Below are 12,230 nucleotides of genomic sequence, written 5' to 3' on the forward strand. Positions count from 1 at the left end.
TAGTTGTGCTTAGGACTAGGGTTGTAGGAATTCATTAGGGGCTCAAGGCATCTGTGAAGAAACTGAAGCAAAAAAAAAAAAATCTCATGAAATGAAAGGCCTTGAGAAATGCCATACACAGGCTCAACAAGAGGACTCAAGTCTGAGATACCCAAAACATTTGGGCCACCAACTTGAGCTTCTGTCTTGTAAGACCATGTGTAGGTCACCTCTTTACATCTTTGTGACTCACTTTGTATAAAACAGGACAGTTAGACTCTATCATCTTTTAGGATAGAAGTGAGATAGTAGCTAGCCTAAGAAAGAAGTGATCTGTATAACTCTAGAGATTGCTCAGAATTCCTTAGTGACTACTGCAGAGGGAGAGGATGGGTGGCGTGTTAGTCAGCCTTTCCTCACTGTGAAAAACATCTGAGAAAAACAACTAAGAGGAGGAAAGATTTGTTTTGTTTTTGGTGCCAAGATTGAACTCAGGGGCATTCGATCACTGAGCCATATCCCCAGCCTTTTTAATATATTTTATTTAGAAATAGGGTCTCACTGAGTTGCTCAGCACCTTGCTAAGTTGCTGGGGCTGGTGTTGAACTCATGTTCCTCCTGCCTCAGCCTCCCACCCCCTGTTGCTGGGATTAAAGGCGAGTGCCACTACACCCAGCTAGAGGAAGAAAGATTATTTTGGCTCATAGTTTCAGAGGTCTTGGTCCTCTGAAATTGGTTGGCTGGCTCTAAGGCAGAAACATCATGGCAGAATGGCAAAGTGGAAAAAAAGCTCATTGTCTCAGGGCAGCCACAAAACCAAAAAAGAGAAAGGGAGGAAGGGGCTGGGGACAAGATATACCCTTCCAGGTGACTTACTTCCTCCAACTAGGCTCCACTTCCTAGTTTCTACCACCTTCCAATAATACCATCAAATTACTAATCCATAGGTGGATTAAACCACAGACGAAGTCAGATCTAATCACTTATCTAATCACAGATCTAATCGCTCATGATCTAATCACTTCCCAAGAGCCTTGCTTCTGAACACTGCTCGTTTGTGGACCAAGCTTTCAACACATGAGTCTTTGGGAGACCTCCAAGATCCAAACCATAATAGGTATAGAGAAAGTAAATGAGAAAGTCAGTGGAGACTCCAGTAAGCTGAAAAGCACCCCCATCACACCAGAGCATTCCTGCTTTTCTATGATTTATATAATATACATCAGTGAAAGATTTCAGTTGGAAAAGAAAGCAGTTCCATTGATTTAGCTTTCTAACTCCTACTTGTTAGTGGGTCTGAAAAATAAGCATTTAATTTTGTAGCTTCTGTAACAGTGACAGAAATAAAGAGACTTGGAAATGGATATTTAGTCAGCTCAACAGTATGTATTAAAATTAATATTTCTGCTCTAAATCTATTTACCTTTTAACAGCTTATTAAGGTATAATTGATATATAATAACAGCAGATATTTAAGGCATATAATTTAGCAAAATTTGACAAATCTACACACTTATGAAATCATTGCAATAATCTGGATAATGTCCATATCCATCATCATAGCCCAAAATTTCTTCATACTCTTTTTGCAGTCAGTTCTTCTCTGCACCTCTATCTCCAGGCAACCACTGATCTTCTTCTGTCACTATAAACTAGTTGGAATTTTTTAGAATTTTATATGAGCATAATTATATAGTATGTACTATTTTTGTCTAGAGATTCTTTCACTCAGCATAATTATTTTGAAATTCAGAATAATGTGTGTACCAATATTTTTCTTTTTCATTGCTGAATAGTATTCCACTGTGTGACCATACCACAGTTCTTTTCCTCTGTTTACCTATAGATGGACATTTGTGTTGTTTCCTGTCTGGGTCTACTATAAATTAAGTTGTTCTGAACATTTATTTATAAGTAATTTAATGTGTTTTTAAATTTTAATGGATCATTGATCACTTCCATTAAAAAAAAATTTTAAGCAGAAGCTGACTTGGCATTGGTGTTTCTCTTTTGTACTGAAGGCTATTTTTGGCAGTTTTTGTTGTTGTTGATATTTTATATCCTTTGATGTTATCACACATCCTACAGTAGCACCTCCCTAAGCATTGTGAATGGATTTCTGAAAATCCATGAAGGAAGAATTTCAGTTGAAGAACTTAAGACTTTATGTATAAAGAATTGTCTTAGGGGGAAAATGAGAAGCAAAGCCGGAATAAACATTTTTTATTTACTAAAACAAACCAATAGATTATAATAGCAAATACAGAGGGTGTTAATTTCTTTTTAAATTCACTAACCTAAATAAAGGCTTCAGTGTTCTCCCAGTTAGCAGAGACTACAAGATCATGAGTGGACAAGTGACAATCTTAAGGTAGTTTCAGACCTATTGCTCCTCCAATGAGTCAGGAAATATGGAAGCACAGAGGACTCTGGACTACAGCCAGTAAAAGCTGTTGTTTTGGGAAAAGGGTTCAGAGAGAGATTGCATGGTGTAAACACTGTTAACAGAACAGGATATGGAATCCTTTCATGTTTTCCTTCCATGCAAGCATCTCCAAGGAAATGGCCATACTTGTATTTCATTCTTATTTTATATTTCCTTAATAAAATTCAAAATGGCCCTAGGGGGCTATTTGGAGACCAAGGGTGACTTTGCAGGCCACAAGGAATGTGTGGCTTGAGGAGATTTTGCCATAGTGTGGAAATGGGCAGCCTAGACTAATAGGGAATCCAAGCACAAAAACTTTGCCTGGACTGTAGAATCCTTGTATGTGTCCTTTGGAGAAGGAATTACTGCAGATAAAGGCAGAAACATATCCCTTTGAGAAGCACTGGCCCATCTGATTCTGTGACACCACAGTTTCTTGTGGCCCTTGCCCACTCTTCAGATTCTTTTTCTGGGCCTAAGATAGGCATGAGCAACATTTCACTGTCTGGACTGCCAGGGAGGATGGGAGTGGTGCTCAGGCAATTTTGTAGATTAGATAGCATTTGTGCAGCAGGGCAGTCCCCACTGGAAGGTAGAACAGGGATGGACAGAGTTGGATAGAAGCAGAGTGAGAAGCACATCGCAATTTTCTTTCTCAGCCAACCTCAGTACTGGGGTGACAATTCTGGAGAGGTGAAATACATTGTTGTTAGCTTGCAGCAAGTCTCTGGGCATTGAACAACAGAATTGAATGGCCAGTGAGGAAGCAGGGTAAAGATGGGGAGGGGAACCAGTGGGAGGTGGTGGAGGATATGGGGACCAGGAGCCCCTGGGGCTGCCCAAACCACTGACTGATCTGCTTACAATCATCAGAACTTCCCCTCTCAGGCCCTCCCAACCCCCGGGGAATGAAGACTGTTTTGCTCTCCTAGATCAGGAAGAACAAGACTTCCTTATCTGGTGGGAGAGGGTTGGTCAATACCACCTCTAAGGAGAGAGGAGAAGGGATCCAAGAGAGCCAAGAGTACCAGAAACCCAGCAGGTAGTACCATTCTTGGGGAAAGCCTAGGAAGAAGAGGGCAGGCTCCATCCAAGGCCCCCAGGGTTCCAGGAGTCCGGATGGGCGGTGGATTCAGACTTCATACCCTCCCACCAATGCTTCAAAGCCTTGGTGCTTTTGGCTGGTGTGGATTTTTTTTACTTTGTCTTTATGAGATTTTTCTAGACCTGGCTCCTAAAAAGCTTATGAAAGCCAAACAGCTACTCAAGCTCCAGCATTCTCTCATACCCTCCCCTGACTCCCTCCTTGCCATTCCTCTCACCTGGATATATTTTATTTGGGGTCTGCTGCAAACCAATGCTTCTCTCAGGACTGTTGTGCTTCTCCTTGTCATACAACAGTTGCTTCCTTGTATCTGGTAAAAACAAAGTTGCCCTTCTCTAATTTGCTTTAACAAGCTCCACCTGGGCCAGAGCCACACTGAGTACAAGTTTAGTGACGCTGGGGGCACAATAAAACACTTACCTGGTAAGAAGGATCTAAGAGTTCTGGAACCTCTAGTTTGGGTTTAGACCAGGCTGTGGTCCTAACCTAAGTTAGGCTTGCCATGGTTTAGCATGGTCCAGAAGTCCATGGCTTTGTCGCAATGCTCACTGGTAAGAGACATGGCCCTAAAGGAGTTTTAGAGGTTTTAGCCCAGTGCTATGGGGCAAATATGGTCTGTCCCTTCCAAAATTAATGTTGAAATTTGATTCCCAATGCAATGGTGTTGAGAGGTGGTGGGAGAGATTAATATGACTCTTGCAAGGCTAGGTTAATTCTTATAGGACTGAGTTCTTGCTCTGATGACTGGATTAATTTTCATGAGAGCAGACTGTTATAAAGTGAGGCTGCCCCTCATATTTTGTCTCTTCCACATGTGCTCACTTGCCATTCCACTTTTCTACCATGAGATGAAGCAGCATCACCAAACACTGCTGCCATGCAGGTGGACTTCCCAGCCTCCAGAACTATGAGCCAAAATAAATTTCTTTCCTTTATAAATTATTCAGTTGCAGGTGTCTTGTTGTAGCAATAGAAAACAAAGATACCCAGATTCTGGTTTTTTAGTGCCATTCTGCCAAGCTAGATCACTTTAGGCCATGGAACCAATCAAGTCAGACACTTTCCTGGCAAAACTGTTGAGTTTCATTCAATTCAACAAAACTTTCCTGGGCATCTACATTATATTGTAGAGGAGCAGGCAGTTTTAGAATAGAGTGGAGTAGACAAAAAAGGGTTCTAGCTGATGGTTAAGTGATCTGGGCTTCAGTTTTTTTTTTTTTAAATATTTATTTTTTAGTTCTCGGCGGACACAACATCTTTGTTTGTATGTGGTGCTGAGGATCGAACCCGGGCCACACGCGTGCCAGGCGAGAGCACTACCGCTTGAGCCACATCCCCAGCCCTGGGCTTCAGTTTTGATGGTACCATTCATGATATGATTCTGGACAAGTTACCTCTCCTCCTTGGATCTTGGTTTCTTCATGAATAAAATGAAATGTGTAGGTTCCATCAGCAGTTGCCAAATTTTTCCCCTTTTAAAATATTTCTCCTCCTGAGCCATGTATTTTTTAAAAGTTTGCTTACCAATAAATACATTGATTATACAATAATTTATGTCCTCACTTTACTAGCCAAAGATATAACTGCCAGTTAGAACTCCTAATCAGCAGAAGATAATGACCATTACTACCAGCAAGAAATCGCAATTTAGTGAGCTTTTGCCACATGCCACCTCATCCTGGGTCAACCTAGAATTTCTTTGAGGGTTTTGGATTCACTTAAAGTCTTCCTTTTTTTGTTTCCATTTCCACTTACCTTATACCATTCTTAGTTAGAAGCTGCTAAAGTACATGATCCCTAAGCTTCTGTTAGCTCTATGGGACTCCAGGAGTCCCTGTGTCCTTTTCCTGTTCCACTTTGGTTGCTACCTCCAAACGTGGTTCCCCAGTTTCTGTGGCACTGCTGTACAGACCTCCTAAGCCATGGCTCCCTGTGCAAGTGGTAGGCCTTTTTCTCTGGGTCATTTCTCTATATTAGTAGGCACTTTATGAAGTATGGACTAGAATCCAGAAACCCTTTTAAGACAGGCAAGAGGGCCCAGGGTAAGGATCCTCATCGTAGTTCAATCAAGCCCAAGTTCTAATGCCCTTTTGATTCTCCTTGCATTATTCAATGGATCATTCAGGTTGTTAATGAAGGACATGCTTTCCTAGCCTACCCAAAACAATATGCACTGCTGGGAAATATGCTCTCGTGAGATTTGGGGCTACAGAAAACAAAGGAAAATATGAAATGCATTTTGGATTGGAAAGTGGAAAATCTTAGGGCCGTAGGCCAATTTAAGGTAAGCATGCTTAGCTTGGGAACAGTCCCCACTCTTCTAAACTAGGTCATGCAAAACCAGATAGTTCTCAGCCAGAAAGAAAGATCTAAGGCCCATTAAGGGCTTATGCCTGTCTTCCATCTTCCTGTTTTTCTCTATCTTTCTGTCTCTCTGTCTGCTCAGGCTTAGCTCCATCTAGGTAAAGTTAAGCTATAAAGTGGTAAGGAACTTTAGAGATAAATTTTTTTAGAATCTTCATGATATAGACAAACCACACATCAGGTTAGTGGTAAAGCTTGGAATTGGGGTCTATGGCTAAGGGTAGAAGGGGAGCTTATAAAACAAAGAGGATATCCTAAATTAGTGTATGTATTAGGGGAAGGGGATGTAGAAAGCAGGTCAAGACCCATAACCTGGACTTTATGGCCCCATATAATGTTGATTAGCCTGGTAGACTCTTGCACTGACACACAAAGCATCTCTCAGAAATAGAAAATCTGCCTGTGGGTTAATTCTTTTGGACCTTGAAGCCTGTGCACATTTAATTTTCCTAAAATAAAATCCTACAATAGGCAAAGCCCTGTGGGAACAAGGCTAAGGGCAAGCCCTGAGGGAGGTAGCTCAGAGAAGACAATTATGAAAGCCCCCATTAACAGACTTTGGAAACTATACAATTTACAAAATCCAGTTACAGTTTACAAAAGGTATTCTTGCCTCCTTCCATGTATTCTGCAGACTGATTGTTGTCAGACATGCTCCATGGCATAGAAATCTGACTTTGTTAGTTCCCCTCCCAGAAACCACCCAATAATCTCTAAAGGCTTGATGAGGTTAGACCCAAACTCCTGAGGACACCATTCAAGTTCCCAAGTGACATTCCCTGGTTCATTTTGTTCCACCCAACCCTACCTGAATCATCCACAGATATCTTTTTTACTCACATTCTATCATTCATATCTGAAGCCTCCAAAGTGTTGTACATATAAATCCACTGCTTGAAATACCTTTCTCTACATTTTTTCTTTTTGTACTGGAGAGGGTACTTAACCACTGAGCCACATCTCCAGCCCTATATTGTACATTTTTTAGAGACAGGGTCTCACTGAGCTGCTCAGCACTTCACTAAGTTGCTGAGGTTGGCTCTGAACTCACGATCCTCCTGCCTCAGCCTCCCGAACTGCTAGGATTACAGGAGTGCACCACCACCACACCTGGCTCTTTCTCTACATTTTGATTACTTGATTATCATTCAGGATTTAACTCAAAGATACATTCTATTCTATTTGGCTTTTTTAAATTAAAATATCAGCTTTATCAAGACAATATTCATATGTTTCATTTAAAGAATAGTTCTATGATTTTTATTAAATTTACAGAATTGCAACCCCAACACAATCAATTTTAGAACATTATCACCCAAAAAGAAACCCACGTCCTTTAGCATCATCCTCCAATTTCTTCACTCTTCTGACCCAACCTTTAGCAAATAGTACTATATTTTATGTCTCTATAAATTTGCATGTTCTGGACATTTCATGTAAATGAAATCATACAACATATGGTACTTTTTGACTGTCTTCTTTCACTTAGAGTGCTTTCAAGTTTATTTTATATTCAGCATGTGTTAGTAATTCATTTTTTGTGGCTGAATAATACCTTTTGTGTGGATGTATCATGTTTCATTTATTCATTCAACAATTCACAGATATTTGAGTTGTTTCTACTTTGAAGCTATTATGAATAATGTTGCTATGAACATTTCTGTACAGGTTTGTTGTAGATGTATGTTTTCATATATCTTGGGTGTATACCTAAGAGTAGAATTGTTGGGCTATATAGTAACTTTCTTTAACATTCTAAGGAACTGCCAAAATATTTTCTGAAGTGGCTAAAACATCTTGTATTCCTACTAGCAATGCCTGAAAATTTCAGTTTCTCTACATCCTCACCAACATTTGTTATTTTTTAAATTAGTATCCTAGTGGGTATTAAGTGTTATCTCATTTTGATTTTGATTTGTAGTTCCTTAATGGCTAAAGATGTTAAGTATCTTTTCAGGTGCTCATTGGCCATTCCTATATCTTCTTTGGAGAATTGGCTATTCAAACCCTTGGCCTGTTTTTTATTTTTTATTTTTATTTTTTGATTTTCTCCTTTTTTATTGTTGGTTGTTCAAAACATTACATAGTTCTTGACATATCATATTTCACACTTTGATTCAAGTGGGTTATGAACTCCCATTTTTACCCCGTATACAGAATGCAGCATCACATCAGTTACACATCCACTGTTTTACATATTGCTATACTAGTGTCTGTTGTATTCTGCTGCCTTTCCTATCCTCTACTATCCCCCATCCCCTCCCCTCCCCTTCCATCTTCTCTCTCTACCCCATCTACTGTAATTCATTTCTCCCCCTTGTTTTTTCCCCTTTCCCCTCACTTCCTCTTGTATGTAATTTTGTATAACCATGAGGGTCTCCTTCCATTTCCATGCAATTTCCCTTCTCTCTCCTTTTCCCTCCCACCTCTCATCCCTGTTTAATGTTAATCTTCTTCTCATGCTCTTCCTCCCAACTCTGTTCTTAGTTACTCTCCTTATATCAAAGAAAACATTTGGAATTTGTTTTTTAGGGATTGGCTAGCTTCACTTAGCATAATCTGCTCTAATGCCATCCATTTTCCTGCAAATTCTATGATTTTGTCATTTTTTAATGCAGAGTAATACTCCATTGTGTATAAATGCCACATTTTTTTTTTTATCCATTCGTCTATTGAAGGGCATCTAGGTTGGTTCCACAGTCTTGCTATTGTGAATTATGCTGCTATGAACATCAATGTAGCAGTGTCCCTGTAGCATGATCTTTTTTTTTTTAAGAGAGAGAGAGAGAGAGAGAGAGAGAGAGAGAGAGAGGGGAGAGAGAATTTTTAATATTTATTTTTTAGTTCTTGGCGGACACAACATCTTTGTTGGTATGTGGTGCTGAGGATCGAATCCGGGCCGCACGCGTGCCAGGCGAGCGCGCTACCACTTGAGCCACATCCCCAGCCCCCTCTTTTTAGGTCTTTAGGGAATAGACCGAGAAGGGGAATAGCTGGGTCAAATGGTGGTTCCATTCCCAGCTTTCCAAGAAATCTCCATACTGCTTTCCAAATTGGCTGCACCAATTTGCAGTCCCACCAGCAATGTACAAGTGTACCCTTTTCCCCACATCCTCGCCAGTACTTGTTGTTGTTTGACTTCATAATGGCTGCCAACCTTACTGGAGTGAGATGGTATCTTAGGGTGGTTTTGATTCCTTGGCCTGTTTTTGAAAGACTATTTTTAGAGCAGTTTTAGGTTAGTAGCAAAGTTGAATAAAAGGTAGACACTTCCCATATACCTGCTGTCCCCACACATTGTACAGCCTCCCCACTACTAATATCCTGCACCAGAATGGTATATTTGTTACAATCCAGAACCTATGGTGACACATCCTTATTGCCCCAAACTTTTTGTTTACACTAGATTCACTCTTGATGTTGTACATTCTGTACATTTTGATAAATGTATAATGACATGCATCCATAGTTAGAGTATCATACAGAATAGCCTCACTACCCAAAAAATCATCTGTACCCTATCTAGTCATCTGTCCCTCTCTCTGAACCACTGGCAATCACTAATCCTTCTACTGTCTCCATACTTTTACCTTTCCCAGAATATCATATAGTTGAAATCATACTGTATGTAGCCTTTTCATATTGGCTTCTTTCACTTAACAATATGTGTTTATGATTCCTCTATACATTTTTATGACCTGATAGCTCATTTCTTTTCAGTGTTGAATAATACTCCATTGTCCGCATGAACCATAGTTTATTAATCTAATCATCCACTGAAGAATATTTTGATTGCTTTCAAGTTTTGACCATTATGAATAAAACTGCTATAAACAAACAAGTGTAGATTTTTGTGTAGATATAGGTTTTTGACTCATTTGAATAAATACCAAGGAATGTGATTGCTGGATTTTATGGTAAGAGTATGTTTAGTTTTGTAAGAAACTGCCAAACTGTCTCCCAAACTGGTTGTACCATTTTGCCTTCCCAACAGTAATGCATGAGTTTCTGTTGCTCCATGTCCTCTCTAGGCTTTGATGTTGCCAGTGTTTTGGATTTTGGCCATTCTGATAGGTTTGTAGTGGTATCTCATTTGCACTTGTCTAATGACATATGATATCATATGCTCATCTGCCATTTGCATATGTTCTTTGGTGAGGTGATCAAGTCTTTTGCCTGTTTTTAAAATCTAGTTGTTCATTTTCTTTTTGTTGAGTTTTAAGAGTTCTTTGTATATTTTGGTTAATAGTCCTTTATCAGATGTGTCTTTTGCAAATAGATTTCCCCGTGACTTTTCTTCTCATTCACTCAACAGTGTTTTTCATCAACCAGAAAAAAAGTTGTTAATTTTAATAAAGTCCAGTTTATCAATTCTTTCTTTTATGGATTGAAACTTTGGTGCTGTATCTTAAAAAGTCATCACTCAAGGTCATCTAAATTTTCTCCTATATTATGTCCTAGGAATTTTAGTGTTTTACATTTAGGCATATGATTAATTTTGAGTGAATTTTTTGTGAAGGATATAAGGTCTGTGTCTAGATTTATTTGTCTGCTTTTTCATGTATATATCCACTTGTTCCAGCGGCCCTGTTTCTTGAAGACTGTTGCTACATTGTATTGCCTTTGCTTCTTTGTCAAAGATCAATTGACTGTATTCATATGGGTCTATTTCTAGACTTTCTATTCTGTTCCATTAGTCTATTTGTCTATTCTTTCAATAGTGTCATACTGTCCTGGTTACTGTAGCTTAATAGGAAGTCTTGAAGTCAGTTAGTGTCACTTTTCCAGGTTTGTTCTTCTCTTTCAATATTGTGTTGTCTATTCTGGGTCTTTTGCCTTTCCAGACAAATATTAAAATCACTTTCTCAGTATCCACAAAGTAACTTTCTGGGATTCTGATTGAGATTGCATTGAAGTTTAGGAAGAACTGACACCTTGACAACATCAAGTATTTCCATCCATGAACTTGGAATATCTCTACAATTACTTAGTTTCTTGATTTATTTCATTTGAATTTTATAATTTTCCTCACCTAGATCTTGTACGTATTTTGTTACATTTATACCAAAGTATTTCATTTGGGGGAAGTAAAAATGTAAACTATATTATATAAAATTAAAATTATTCTTTTAATTTTAAATTCTACTTGTTCTTTACTGGTAGAAATGAAAACAGTTTACTTTTGTATACTGAACTTGTATCCTTCAACCTTGCTATAATAATCACTTATTAATTCCAGAAGTTCTTCTCTCTGTTCTTTCTTTCAGATTTTCTACATAGACAACACTATCATCTGCAAAAAGGACAGTTTTATTTCTTTGTTCCCAATTGGTACACATTTTATTTTATTTATTTTACAGTATCATTGGCTAGGATTTTCAGTACAATATTGTAAAGGAGTGGTAGGAATGGGAATCCTTCCTTTGTTTTTCACTGTAGTGAGGAAGCATCCAGTTTTTCACCATTAAGTATGGTGTTAGCTGTCAGTTCTTTGTAAATGTTCTTTATCAAGTTGAGGAAGTTCCCTTCTATTCCAGGTTTGCTTGGAGTTTGTATCAGGAGTGGGTTTTGGATTTTTGCCAAATGCTTTTCCTGCATCTATTGATATGATCACCTTTTCTTCTTTAATCTGTTGATGTGATGGATTACATTAAAGATGTTTGAATGTCGAACCAGCCAAACATACCTGAGATAAAGCTCACTTGGTCATGGTATATAATTCTTTTTGTACATTGTTGAATACAATTTGCCAATATTTTATTGAGGACTTTTGCATGAATGTTCATGAGAGATACTGGTCATTTTTTTTGTAATGTCTTTATCTGGTTTTGATATTAGGGTAATGTTGGCCTCATGGAATGAGTTAGGAAAAAGTCCCTCTACTTTTGTCTTCTGAAAGAGAATGTAGAGAATTGGTATAATTTTTTCCTTCAGTGTTTGGTAGAATTCACCAGTGAACTCATCTGAGCCTGGGTTTGCTTTAGAAGTTTTAAAATTATTGATTTAATTTCCTTAATAAATATAAGGCTATTCAGGTTGCCTACTATGTCTAGTGTGACTTTTTACAGATTGCATCTTTCAAAAAATTGGTCCTTCTCATCTAAGTATTAAATTTGTGGGCATTGAATTGTTTATAATGTTTCTTTATTATCCTTTTAATGCCTGTAGAATCTGTACTAATGTACTCTTTCACTTCTGATATTAGGAGTTTGTGTCTTCTCTCTCCTTTTTCATAGTTAGCCTGTCTAGAGGTTTATTGAACTTGCAGATATTTTAAAGAATTACCTTTTGTTGTATTTGTTTTCTCTATTTCCTGCTTTCGATTTTATTATTTTTTAATCTAAATTTTGTTAT

General features: G+C 38.4%; 1 protein-coding gene across 1 annotated transcript in view; it reads left to right on the forward strand.

Annotated features, from left to right (window-relative positions):
* The window catches only part of Slc16a2 (solute carrier family 16 member 2), a 111,560-nt gene that overhangs the window by 35,857 nt on the left and 63,473 nt on the right, over nt 1–12,230 (forward strand). The gene's annotated exons all lie outside the window — the stretch shown is intronic.

Source organism: Urocitellus parryii, chromosome X (assembly GCF_045843805.1).
Source record: "Urocitellus parryii isolate mUroPar1 chromosome X, mUroPar1.hap1, whole genome shotgun sequence".
In the NCBI taxonomy this organism is placed as follows: Eukaryota; Metazoa; Chordata; class Mammalia; order Rodentia; family Sciuridae; genus Urocitellus; species Urocitellus parryii.